General features: G+C 35.3%; 1 long non-coding RNA gene across 1 annotated transcript; it reads left to right on the top strand.

Annotated features, from left to right (window-relative positions):
- The first annotated feature begins 2870 nt into the window (after positions 1-2870).
- On the top strand, positions 2871-7438 carry LOC131611360 (uncharacterized). The gene is made up of 4 exons (XR_009286868.1): positions 2871-3295; positions 3502-4001; positions 5143-6491; positions 6972-7438. It is a non-coding gene; the product is annotated as an uncharacterized LOC131611360 (long non-coding RNA).
- Positions 7439-14696: the final 7258 nt, after the last annotated feature.

A 14696-nucleotide genomic window follows, 5' to 3' on the forward strand; every position in this document is an offset into this window, starting at 1 on the left:
TCAAAATCATCCCTAAGTGCCATCAAAAATTGAACTAAACGTTGCTCTTCTCTTTGATCAGTGTACGCTTTGACAACTTTCAACTTATCTGATTCCATAAGAGCCAACTGATCCCACAAATTAATCATCGCTGAATAGAATTCCTGGATGGTCATATTATTCTGTTTGAGAGCTCTAATATCACTTTCCAACTGATACCGTTTTGCAAAATTAGATTGAGCATACATACGTTTCAAGTGGTCCCAAACCTCCTTAGCAGTATTATATTTTGCGAGTTGCACACCTATTTATTGAGAAACAGAATTATTGATCCAAGTAAGTATCTTCGAATTACTAACATCCCATGTTTCCAACTCTTTTGCATATTTTGCTTCATCCTTTTTATCTGCAGGTTTAACCGAGGTTCCGTCAACATAACTCCACATCCTTTTTCCTTTCAAAATTTTTTTTATCACATAACTCCAATAAGGATAATTTTCTCCAATGAGTTGGACACTAACCGACTGAAGAGAGTCATCTTTATCATTACTCATTGTAGTCAATTATGAAATAACAAAAATTATCACAATTGAACAAAGTACCCAAAAAAGAATTGCCCAAAAAAATATGATACTATAATATATATATATATATATATATATATATATATATATATATATATATATATATATATATATATATATATATATATATATATATATATATATATATATATATATATATATAAATATATACACTAACCAAATTGAAGACTCACTGTATCGTGAATAGCTTTATGGCTATTTCAATTTCAATTGAGAAGTACCTACAAGTATACCTTTATGATACTGCAATTTGCAATTTCCACCGCCGGCAAATTACACATCTAGTAGCAAAACCATAAACATTCAATCAATTATAGGGAAAACAAATTATTGCTCCAAACCGTAAAAATTATAACAAGCTCTTTGATACCATGTTAACAAAAGTGAACATACAGAAACATAGAAAAAGAGAAAGACCCTTTAGCTTAGGGTTTCAATAGAATGAATCAAAATTAGAGAATAAGGGTTACACTAGAGTATAAATATTATATGTTAGTAAAGTACCAAACTACCCTTACAAAGATATAATAAACCAATATAATAATAATAATAATAATAATAATAATAATAATAATAATAATAATAGTAGTAATAATAATAATAATAATAATAATAATAATAATAATAATAATAATAATAATAATAATAATAATAATAATAATAATAATAATAATAATAATAATAATAATAACTAACAACAAGTAGTTGGCAGGGAAGAAATTGATTCTGGACAAAGACAATTAGAAGACTTAAAGGTGTTTTTTTTGACAAAAGAAATGGTTTTGCAACAGTTTAATAACTGAAGACATATAGAATCAAATCAGAGGACAAGAAGCCACGTAGCAGTCTCTGTGTCGAGAGATATTGGTTGAGAGATATTGTTTTTAGTGATAGTAGGTAGATCATATGTGAATATATGAATGGTAATCTCACGAGTTTTTAGAAGAATAAGAAAAAGTATGTTCTAGATGGATTATATTTTTAGAAAGCAAAATATTTGTTAGTTATATAAGAAAAAAAAACACAACACTATTTACACCAGCCATGCAGCCTAAAAAAATACAAATTCTTATTCTATAATCAAGTTTGATTTTGTGTAATTGTAATGTGTATACAAAAACCAATAATCTAAATTCTTAAAAAGATGTAAGTTAGATAATATATCATGCAACAAAAGAATATAGAGATTTGTAGTGAAGAATGAGACCATGTATCCTATTTATAATGAAAACATCATGAATCACATGACCAAAGATATTTTGTCAAATTAAATTAGAAAAGTAATGTCCTTTTTATGTTCGAATGATAAATATACGGTCATTTTAACTCGAGAGGAGAAATTCTTATTACAATAGAATCTAAGAAATTTTTGGATGGAAATAACCCTAAATCTATTTCTTAGGCACAATCAACACTACTAGAAATACTCGTATTACCTGCGGAATTTCCTGCGAAAAATATTCCGCAGGTATACCTGCGGATTTTCCTGAGACTTTATTAAATAAATTAAATTTCCTGCGGATTCAGCGTTGGCAGCAAATTCCGCAAGAATACCTGCGGATTTTACTGCGGAAAATGTATTTTAAACCAAATATCTAACATAAATACAAAATCCGCAGGTAATTTCGCAGGAAATTTTCCTGCGGATCTTCCTGCGATTATCAACTTTTATTAACACTGTAATACAAAATTCGCAGATAATTCCGCAGCAAAATTTCCTACGAAGTTACTTGCAGATTTGACATTTCATTATTTAAATTTATAAAAAATTTAATCATTATATTTTCTACTTTATTAATTATATTTATGGTGTTTTATATTTACTTTAATTTTAATTTCCAATCTTAATTTTTTCAATGTTATTAATTATTTTTATAATGTATTTTAGTTAATTTTTAATAAAATAAATAAATGGTATGCAAATTTTAAATTATAATGTATTTTAGTTAATTACATTTATGGTGTTTTTATATTTAGTTTAATTTTAATTTTTAGTCTTAATTTTTTCAATGTTATTAATTATTTTTATAATGTATTTTAGTTAATTTTTAATAAAATAAATAAATGGTGATAAAAATTTTGTATATTTATATGGTTCTTTATTGTTTTTCCTAATGCTTATATAAAAAAGTTAATAAAATTTTAATGATTAATTATTATTATTATATATATATTAATTAATTAATTTTTTAATGTAAATTGTGTTATTTTTAAATTTTAACTTAAATTTTAATTTTTCAATTAATCTATTCGTATGTTGGAGCCCCTGATAAAAAATCCTTCGTGTTCACTAAAAGAAAAAAAACCACAACTCGTAAAAGCAAAACGCAAGGGAGGAAACCCTAATCGTGAGTAATCTCAATCGACTATTTCATAAATCCTCTCCGTCAACCATTGTGTCAACTCCGTATGGAGCATCTGAATTCTAGGTCGCAGTCTCCGTTTTTCCTCTCCCAATTTCCTCAAATTTCTCCATTTTTTGTCTTTGATTTCTACAATTTCAGTTCACGTCGCTTTTAATTTTCCATTCTCACTCGAATTCCTAAAATATGTTTGCTTTCAATCATCACATTTGCAAGATCTCAGCAAACCCTATCTTTTATGCGGCTAAATCTACCATTTCGGTTCACTTCGCTTGATGCGGAAGCTCGACTCAAGGATAAGAAATCAAGAGATTTTACGGCTTAGTGAAGATCTGAAGGAAGCTCAAGGTTCGAATGTTGGTATTATTGTTGATTGATGCTCTGTTCTTGCTACCAATTGCTTTCAAAGTAAAGAGTTTTTCATCTTGCACACAAGGTGTTTGATGAAAAGTCTCAATCAAGAGTTTTTCATCTTGCACACAAGGAATGCTTTGGTCATGTATTAATTTAATGTTTTTTTTATAGTTTCACATAAGTTGTGTTTGTTGTTGCAGAAAGCTTTAGAGAAATATGATGTCGGAGACTATTTCCCCATATATGGCATCTGCTTAGGCTTTGAACTTATATCGATGATCGTAAGCAAGATGAGTTAGCTTTCTTATGGCTGTTTGGATGAGTCAGATACATGACTAGTGGCCATAGCTATACTAGTTAGGATATATTATTATGTTGCCTTGTTCTATAAAAATTAGTGTTCATGATTTCTTTTTTATTTCAAATTTCCAATACAGAGAAAGTAGAAAGATTAGCTATTTATTTTATGCATATGTTGGACACCTTTAACAATATTTATGATTTGAAATGTTGCGAAAAGTTGAAGACTTTTGACAAGTTACATCCGGTTCTGGTCCTTTTTTTTGTATGTTTACATGTTTGGCTGTTCTTTTTCTTGATGATAGGATAATAATATCCTTGAAGCATTTGCAGCAAGAAACGAGTCAAGTAGCCTTCAGTTTGTGGACAATACAAATATAGAAGGATCTGTATTTCAAAGGTAAACAATCTATGGCAATTGTATCTGTTTGTAGTTGCACATTGATCTCTCGATGGACATACAATGAGGTTGGAAACTGGACTTTGAATTTAAGTTGATGTCTCTCTTTTCCCTGTAACAGATGTACAAAGGAATTGGCCAACTTTATTTCATTGATTTTTCTCTATATCAATGAAGTAGCACTCATCTAAGAGAGAATTTCTTTGCACCACATAGTGAAACCACTTATTTCTGTTTGGCATTACTATAAGAAAGGGACCATTTTTCCACTAGTGGAAGGACCACACAGTGGACTTGACTTTTGCATGATTGGAAATGTGGTGTACATTCATTTTCAACTTTAGGATATACTATAGACTATAGTTATATACTATATGTTATTATGTATTTATAATTTATGTTAATATTTTATAGATGAATGTAAAGTTGATAGCATAAACATTTTAGTGGCATGGTATCAAGTATGAACTAGTTTGAGGTAAACACTATAAAAAGTGTGTTTGAAAACACAGATAGAGGATGAATAAGGAACTTACTTGAGAAAGATCAACCTGTTTGGCATCATCAGCAGTTGGATTATTAGTGATAGCACCACCACTGAAATCTATCATCTCAACTGTGAAAAGTTCACCGCTTGTTGCCTCGGCGACCGGTGGTATCTCTGGATGCCACCGGTTGTGAAGAGGCAGCTCTTGCTCCCATGGTTTCTTGTTTAAATCTACAGAGACTAACAGTTTTGAACCTACACGAGCCATTTCAGTGTGATGATGTTTTCACTAGGAGGAAACTGGTGTGTATATATATAGGAATAGTAGTAGTTTAGTGACTGAGAGGGGTATCTCTATGCAAATGTGGTCTTTTTAATCATTGAGGTAGAAAAATCATTTTTAATGTGGAATTAATCATGCACTTCTTTTTGATAACTTTGATTTCATGATTTCTTATCCTCTATTTTTTCTCCCTGTCGGTATGTGGTGGACCACTTTGCTACTATAATTAGTATTATTGGATTATAAGTGAGTTTAATAAAATCATATGTATTCAATAAAATAATCTATCTTCTATTTTTTATAAAGTTTTGACACTAATCAAATTATTAAAAATTTCCTTTTTTGATAAAAAATATAATTGTTTTTTACAGTGTTCATTGATGGAGAGAAGAAGTTTCAAACAAAGGATCAAGGGCCAGGTGATTTGTACTTCAAGTGTGGGGTTTATGCTGCACCTACTCATATTAGTAACTACATGGAATCAAGGTGGAGAGATATCAAAATATATAAGAAATTATCACCTTTTACTATTTCGTATATACTTTATTTGTATAATATATAGGTTTGTACAAATTTAAAGATGGTTTGGTGATATATATTAAAATTTCTTGTTATGTTAAACTAGAAGAAAGTGTGAGAAATACAATGCAATTATTTCATGTATTCATCCTCTAGTTAACAGTAGAACAAAAGAAGATCAAAGAATTGAGTATTAATCTAAACTAAAACAGATTTTATTACAGATAACACTACTTGCAACAGGTTGGTATGATGGTCAAGCACGAATTTGGCCCACTAATGGTAAGCCATTTCTTCTGCCTTTCCTTCTGTTTTGAGATACTTAATTTTGATAGATCTTAGTGTCTGATTTAGTTGAATTCGTGGTATATATGAAGTCATTGATTATATTGTGTTGTTTTTTATATTATGGTTTTCGTATCCCCTGATGTCAACGTTATCATTAAGTTGTTTATCTAAACGCTATTTTAGATTCATTTCATGGAAAAAGCATTTAAATTAGTACTAGTATATGGATATAAACTTATAAAAGCAAGTAACTAATCATTATGAAATGTTCATTTCAACTTACTTCAATATGCTTCTCATTCTTGTAATAGTGTATTGAATTTTGCTTAATTGATTTGTTAATCCCATAACAAACTTTAAGTATATTGGAATGTTCATTTTAACCCTGTTTTCAGGTATCCTTTCCCTGGTTTTAGAAAATCAGCTTTCACAATTTTGAATCCCAGATCTCAGTCTTGGATTGAGAACTTCATGATTCATGTCTATCTCTTGCTGCATTATCAGCAGCTATATCTTGGCATTTTGACTGTTCAGTTTGTCAATTTTTGATATGTTTCCTGTTTAATTTTTCCATCTCTCTTTTCAATTCTGGTGCTTTTAGCTTTCAATTTTCTTGGTCTAATCACGATGGCCGACGATGACTATGAAGATATCAACATGGGGTTCTCTCTATCTCTTTCCCTCCCTCACTTAATTAATTTGGGTTTTCCCTCTTTGCTTCTTCGCTTTGCTGAAATTATCATTATTATTGAAATTGAAATATTTCTTATGTTTAAAACCTTGCTGATGATGATGATGCAGTTATGAGGAGGAGCCAGCAGAGCCTGAAATCGAGGAAGGAGCAGAGGACATCGAAATACATGACTAAGTATGAGCGAGCTAAGATTCTCGGTACCCGCGCTCTTCAAATTAGGTTTACTTCTGTTCCCTAGGGTTTTGAATTGAATATTTGTAGTTCTATGTTTAAAATTAAGGAATGTGAAGTAGAATCAAAGGATTCTGATTTTTAGATGAAATTAGAATAAGAAATGTTGATAGATGATGCTAAATAAGTACTGGAAAACGAAAATAGTTGATAATACTTGAGTTTAAGGAGTTCCAAAAGGATATCAGGACCAGCTTGTGTTAGCCAAGCTTTCGTGTTCCACATTTGTGCTGGATTAGACTCTGAAGTTTGATTCTTTGGTCAAGCTTCATATGTGGATTTGCTGATATTTCGGGCAGAGTCCCACTGGTCCAGTCTGCCTCAAAGGAACCTAGAAATAGAATAGATGCTGGTTTTGCTATGTTTGTCTTCACTTAGAGTAAACCGGAGTGATACTGTGATAGTGACTATTATGTACCCGGGTATTCTTTTTACAGTTTCTCAGTGCTCTTTCAATGGATGTTGCAGAAATTGACTAGCTTTATTGACAACAGAATCAGAAGCGGAGAACTCGGCCAGAGGTGTGAGAGCTGCATGCAATGATGAAGTAAGAGTTTGATATTGTAATTCTAAAAAGAGAATTTAAATTTATTTGAAATACAGTCAAGGTTTAATAGTTTCTTACGTGAGCCTGTAACTGTCCATAGCTGCATTTCACCATGTTCATACTCTTCTGGATTAATGATAATAAGAATGATGGTGTCACCTTCTCTAGTAATGTTATCCACCATCCATTGCAATGCCTTGATGCTGCATGGAGAGAAATCCATTGCTACACCTAATCTCCTTGAACCTGCCATTGAATTGTTCACTTGTGTTGTAAAATTATGTGTGAATAAGTTTTTTCATGCTCTTTTGGAATGAGAGTGTTCGAGGAACATAACATAATCCAAAGCAATATCTGAGGAACATAATATATAGTTGAATTGAATCTCCATTTGTATTTATTTAAGTCTAGTTTCATATTTCAATCGCTAATTATATGATATCAACTGTCCTCGATTAATTTGTGATGAGCTGTGATAATTAACTAATCTTTTTAGTTTCAATGCATGTTGATAGAAATATAAAGTGTAACTGAAATCTATGTGGAAGTCATTTTGATGTTTCTTCACTCCAATGCAGAATGTTGACTTTGTAGCAGATTTTATAGTAATTTGTTCTATAAATTTGCATTATAATTCAAAATATTTTAAATTATTTTAAATTATTTTAAATTATAATTTTTTTATATTATGGTTACATAGTCACATTATAAAAATATTTTAGATTTTTATAATGTTTCAAAAGATTATAAATTTTTTTTAATTTGATATAGAAATTACCTGCGGATTTAACTGCGGATTTTAGTTTCCTGCGGATTTACCTGCTGAATTTTCCTGCGGATTTACCTGCGGAATTACCTGCGGAATTTTTTGCGGAAAATATTACCCACGAAGGTTTTAGCTGGTGTTAGCTGAAGATTTCGTTTTGTAATATTTGTCCTTCGAAGAAGTGGAAAATCGAAGGAAAGATGGTTACTGATGGCCATCCCTTAAAAATAAAAGAATGGCTACTGATGGTCATGCTTCGAGAATAAAGATTTCTAAGTTCGTTATGAAGATAGTGAATACTGAAAGCTAGTGAAAGTATGTGTCTTCAGGGACTTAGACAAAATTTATAAAATATATTCAAGTATTACTACTTAGCGTGTTTTCGTAGTGTTTTTAAATACACTGCCACGCGTCGAAGACGGACTCAGGCGGGAAGATTTGAAATTCGAAGACGGTTTCGTAACTGTCCAAGTAACAGATGGCGTCGCTAGAAGTTCTTATGAGAGACGTGGCAGCAGATTAGTGTAGGACCGTTAAGGTCGAAACTAGTATAAATAGGAGTCTTAATGTTAGGATTCTGTGTGTTCATTTTGTACAAATCACTCACATATTTACTCAAGTATCAAGCGTTAAGAGAAAGAGTTCGCTGAGAAAATGTACGTATGACACCACCACTTTAATACATGTGTATTATCTTTCGTTTTCAAACATCTTCCAGAATTACTGCATTTCGTTTACTTCTTGCCATTTACATTTCTGTATCTTTACTTTAATGTCATTTACTTTCGAATTACTTTCATGTTATTTACTTTCAAAGTCTTTAACGTTTCTGCATTTTAAGATTCCTTACGTTTTAATAGTCCTTTTAATTTCATATGTTATGTTACTTATCTTTGCGTTGAAATCATACTTACATATAACAAAGTGATTATCAAGATTATTTGTTCTTTAATCGAACAACGCCTGTTGAAGAAGACGGATCATGAATATGGTTCGAATGAACATTGATAACAATCTTTTTGACTATGTGTCCTAGGATCAATCTAGTCGATCCTGCGAGTAACCAAATCATATTTATTATAGTTTGGAAGACTAGCGGTTGTTTACCGGAAATCACCGTAAACAAACTGGCACGCCCAGTGGGACTGTGTCAAGCGGATTGTTTTAATCAATTGCTTTATTTTTGTCTAGACAATATCAAGATCTTGTATGAACCTTAGGAACGGTAAATTAAAGAACAGTGCACAACCGATTCCCAAACGAAGGTACAACAAGAAAATGGCCGCTACGGCCAATGCAGGGGGTGATCGAGATCCCCCACAAGGTTCAGGATCAGGAGCGGCAAATTCGACTTCCACTCAAGGAATACGGGATGCAACGGGTCCGAATGGATCGAGACCTGCAGATAATTCCCAGGCTATGCCTGAAACTAATACAGGACCCTCAGGGACTACTCCAGTTTCAGTGTCGACAACCGCACCCTCATCCACAAGTCCAGAAGACGTACTGTTTTCATCGACAAATGCTGCAAATAATTTGTCTGGTCAAGGCACGAATTCTACTATCGAATGGAGACCAAATAGTTCATATGGGATGCCATACCCATATGGAACAGGCGTACGAGGGGCAGGACCTATATATGCCCCAACTAACAATGCGACATTTTCACCGAATGTTAGTTCAGTGGGTCGAAGTGCACACAACACTAGTTTTTCTACCCAAGTGCCCCACTTTACCACAAATAACCAAGCAGCATTTCGACAAGAAATGGATGCAAGCAACCATGATATGCTAGGGGCTTTGGCCAGAGAAATGACTTCAATTTTAAGCCCACTAATGACAAATGTTACTACTACAAATAGGGAAAACATGGAGACTTTCCAAAAGATATCATCTCAAATGAATCGAATGGCAGAATTTATGGGAGTAACACCACCTAAAAGGAAAGACAAACAGCCTTCGAATCAAGAAGAGAGGCCCATTTTGGAACGTGTACAAGATATAGTTCCGTCATCTAGGACAGCCACTAGGGATGTAGGCCCCTCACGAAGAACAGAGATGTTCGAAGGGACTCCAGTAAAAATCAAAGAGCCATCCCCGTTCGACAGGAAACGGAGGAGGAGCGACCCAGATTAAGGATTGTGGGTAGGAACGAACACCCAGATGAGGTTGTCCAAAGAGTCAGAAGAGAAAATCTGGCTACAGAAAATAACTTAACTGCCATGATAGAAAGGGTTATGGCCAATAATGGCCTTAGTACTGGACTTAGACGTCCAAATTATACATCCCCTATATCAGATTATATCATGCAGACAGAATTGCCTAGGGGCACTAAGGTACCCAAATTTACAAAATTTTCAGGCGAAACTAATGAGTCAACGGTGGAACATATTGCTAGATATTTGACAGAAGCAGGAGACTTAGCGGGAAACGAGGATTTAAGGATCAAATATTTCCCTAGTTCGTTGACAAAGAATGCCTTCATTTGGTTTACTACTTTGCCACCAAATTCGATAGATGCATGGGCATACTTAGAAAGGCTTTTCCATGAGCAATTCTATATGGGCCAAACTAAGATAAGTTTGAAAGAATTGGCCAGTGTTAAAAGAAAATTCACAGAAACAATTGATGACTATTTGAATAGGTTCCGTCTGTTGAAATCAAGGTGTTTTACAACAGTCCCAGAGCATGAACTTGTCGAAATGGCTGCAGGTGGTCTAGATTATTCAATAAGAAAGAAACTAGATACCCAATACCTTAGGGACATGGCCCAATTAGCAGACAGGGTTCGACAGGTCGAACGCCTGAAGGCAGAAAAAGTTAGGGCGAATAAAAGTTATAAGGAGGAAAGAGTAGCGTACGTCGAAGCCGAGGACGCTGATGATGAGTTTTTCAATGACTCATATAGCCCTGAAGAAGTCGAAATAGACTTGGCTGAGTTGAAAGAAGCGCCACCTTATGCCTGTAAATTGCTAAATCCTGCAAATGGAAAAATCCCAGTAGAAAACGATAAGAATGATAGGTTCCCTAAGAAAACTTATACATTCGACATTACCAAGTGTGATGAAATATTTGATATATTGGTAAAAGATGGCCAAATGATACTACCTCCAAATTCCAAAATTCCCCCGTTGGAACAACGGAAGAAAAGAGGTTTTTGTAAATATCATGGGTTTTTAGGCCATAAAACTTCTCAATGTTTCCTTTTCAGGGATCTAATTCAAAATTCTCTCAATGATGGAAGGTTGAAGTTTGCTGACAAGACCAAGAGTCATATGAGGGTCGATACCAATCCCCTGAACATTGCTGACGCCAGCCTCTGTGAGGTAGAAGATATCAACATGGTGGAGGCATCTGAAGTTGAAGTTGTGGAAACTAAAACAATGTTCAACGGAAAGCAGGCTACTGAAAGCCTAAATGGTGACATAGTCTTCAACACTGATGTTGAAGAATCTTCCAAGACAGAAATAATTGAAGCATCGAAGGAAGAAAACAGTGAGGCCACTGAAGACCTCAGGATGAAACTCCGGAAAATCCAGATCTCTGAAGTTCCTCCAGCAGCGGTTAACATGGTCAGCGCCAGACGCCCAGTGTCTGAATTTGGCGAACTAGAGACATGGCTGATGAGGCAAAATGGGGGCATCGAAGTTCCTCCAAAAACCGAAAGCCTCAAAGAATATCTTTGGAATTGCCACGAGAGAAATGGTGGTAAGCAATGGATGTGTCCAAGGTGTTCGATCATGCTGAATCGAAGGGTCGAAGCCAACTTCGAAAGGGCTCGACGCGAAAGATGGGAACACCCAGGAAGAGAGCCAAATCCCCTACTACAACTGTACCCAAGGATGAAGGAAAGCTTAGTAGGATTTTTGGTCAGATGCCACAAAGGAAACACTGAAATTGCTCTGTGCCCAAGATGTGGGGCAGTCTATGATGAAATGCTAGCACGATCATTCGAACGTGTGTACTGTTACATGAGTCGAGAAACTCAGGGGTTGCGTCCTAACCTGTACGGTTTCGACATATGGACTCCAACAAAGAGGCCTGATAGCCCACACCCCAGAGCTCGAAGGGTAACTTTCAAAATCCCTGCAGATGCACCCAGGGATAGGTGGGTGCAAGCTGATGCAAGAACCAACAAATGGCGAAGTTGGGACCAAGGTGGTAGAACTGCAATAGCATATAGGAAACAATTCCAAAGACCCAATCGAGAGGCGTATCGATTGGAGAATTATAAAGGAAAAAATCCTATGTCTCGGTCCCAGTGGAGAAGGCATCAGAGAATAAAAAAGGCTCAAAAGGAATACAGGCCAAGAGAAACTGGAGAATCTAGTAGCAACCAAGTCCCATACCAGGGGGCAAAGTCAAACAAACCTCCGGTGGAACGCAGATTATTCGAAGCTGAAAAACTCTTGGATGAAGAAAAAAAGATGCGTTCAAATTCCTGGAAAGAAGAGGATAGAATGACAAATGATTTTGATTCTGATGGAGTGTCATCTATAAACTTGAATTGCAATGTTGTTTCCGTACTCCCTCACGAGTTTAATCAGGAAACTGAAGTGGAAGACTGTGAAGAGGCCGATATCGAAGAAATGGCAAAACACAGACCTGTGTGTTACTATGTGCTGAATAATGGTGCAGTTGAAGAACAGAATGCTTTCTTCGAAAGGCCTGATGAGGGTATGCGAAATCATCTGAAGCCACTCTATATCAGGGCTAAGATTGAGAACGTTGGCATTAATAAAGTCCTAGTTGATGGGGGAGCAGCAATGAACCTAATGCCTCAATACATGCTAAAAAGAGTTGGTATGTTCGATACGGATATAAGGCCACATAACATGGTTTTATCTAACTACGAAGGCAAAATAGGACAAACACTGGGAGTCGTTCAGGTCAATTTGACAGTAGGCTCAGTTACCAGGCCAACCATGTTCATGGTTATACCAGCAAAAGCAAACTACAACCTTTTGCTTGGTAGGGAATGGATTCATGGGGTAGCAGCTGTGCCCTCAACAATGCATCAGAGGGTGACAATTTGGAGAGAAGATGGTATAGTGGAGAATATCGAAGGTGATCAGAGTTACTACATGGCTGAAGTCAACCAGGTGAATAAAACCAACTTCGATAGGAACCTGGCAAACATAGGCCCTTGTCATGCTGCAGAAGAGATGTATACCCCAAATAAAAATGCATTGTACTATTTGACTTTACACCCAAATGGATTCCAATGGGATAGAGAGATCATGGATGGTCCAGCAGATACAGCACCATTGGAGAATTATCCAGCAGTACGGCCAACAGGCTGGGACGATGACATTAATCATGTCTGAGTCTTCATTCTTCGAAAAGATTTCGGCCTATGTGGCCGAGAACAAAAGGAAGGCGGCTCTCGAAGCCGAACTATCAAATACAAAGGTAGGTGCAGTTCTAGCCAAAGAAGGAATAACAGAATTGGAGATACGTACGAGTTTTGAACTCTCTGAAAACACGGCTCCAGATGAAGAGATCATAAGACAAGAACCAAATCAAAGGTTAGATGCAATATACGACGAGGAACCTTTGGGATTCGAAAAAGACCCAATGGCGTCGAACATAAAGATGTTGGCCCAAGATCCACTTGAAGAAGTAAATCTTGGAGACAATGATCAAAAAAGGATAACATACATCAGCGCGAAATTAGAACCAGAATTAAAAGCAACGGTCATCGAAATACTGAAAGAAAACAGAGATTGTTTTGCTTGGGATTATGATGAGATGCCTGGGCTAGGAAGAGACTTAGTCGAAGATGATGTGTCCAAAACAGCATTTCGTTGCCCAGGGGCAATAGGCACTTACGAATGGGTTGTGATGCCTTTTGGTTTAAAAAACGCTGGGGCAACTTATCAAAGGGCAATGAATTCTATATTTCATGACTTTATAGAAACATTCATGCAAGTATATATAGATGACATTGTGGTAAAATCTACCTCGGGTATGAGTCATCTCGATCATCTGAGCCAATCATTCGAAAGAATGAGGAAATATGGCTTGAAGATGAACCCCCTCAAATGTGTTTTCTTTGTGCAGGCAGGTGATTTCTTGGGCTTCGTAGTCCACAAAAAAGGGATAGAAATTAACCAGAACAAGACAAAAGCCATTAGGGAAACCAAGTCTCCATCCACGAAGAAAGAACTACAATCATTATTGGGTAAGATAAATTTCTTAAGGAGATTTATCTCTAACTTGAGTGGACGCACGCAAGCTTTCTCACCTCTACTACGGCTTAAGCAAGGAAAATTCGAATGACGTGCTGAACATCAAGAAGCTTTCGATCAGATAAAGCAATACTTGACTTGTCCACCAATTCTGTCTCCCCCAAATGGGAAGAAGCACATGCGACTATACATTTCAGCGTCAGATAAAACAATAGGCAGCATGCTGGCCCGGGAAGATGAGAATGGCATCGAAAGAGCCATTTATTACTTAAGTAGAGTACTCAATGATGCAGAGACTAGATATACTGATATAGAAAAGCTCTGCCTTTGTTTGTATTTCTCCTGTATCAAACTTAAGTATTATATAAAGCCAGTTGAAGTTTACGTTTCATCTCATTGTGATGTTATCAAACATATGTTATCTAAGCCAATACTACATAGTCGAATTGGCAAGTGGGCTTTGGCCCTTACTGAATATTCATTAATATTTCAGCCTCTCAAGGCAGTGAAAGGTCAAATTGTGTCAGACTTCATTGTCGACCATGCGGTGGTTGAGAATCATCAGCATTATGTGGACTTAAAACCTTGGAAGTTATACTTCGATGGTTCAACGCATAGAGAAGGTACTGGAGTTGGAATGTTGATAATTTCTCCTGATGGAATTCCAACAAAGCTCAAGTATAAAATCG

Source organism: Vicia villosa, linkage group LG1 (assembly GCF_029867415.1).
Source record: "Vicia villosa cultivar HV-30 ecotype Madison, WI linkage group LG1, Vvil1.0, whole genome shotgun sequence".
Taxonomy (NCBI): domain Eukaryota; kingdom Viridiplantae; phylum Streptophyta; class Magnoliopsida; order Fabales; family Fabaceae; genus Vicia; species Vicia villosa.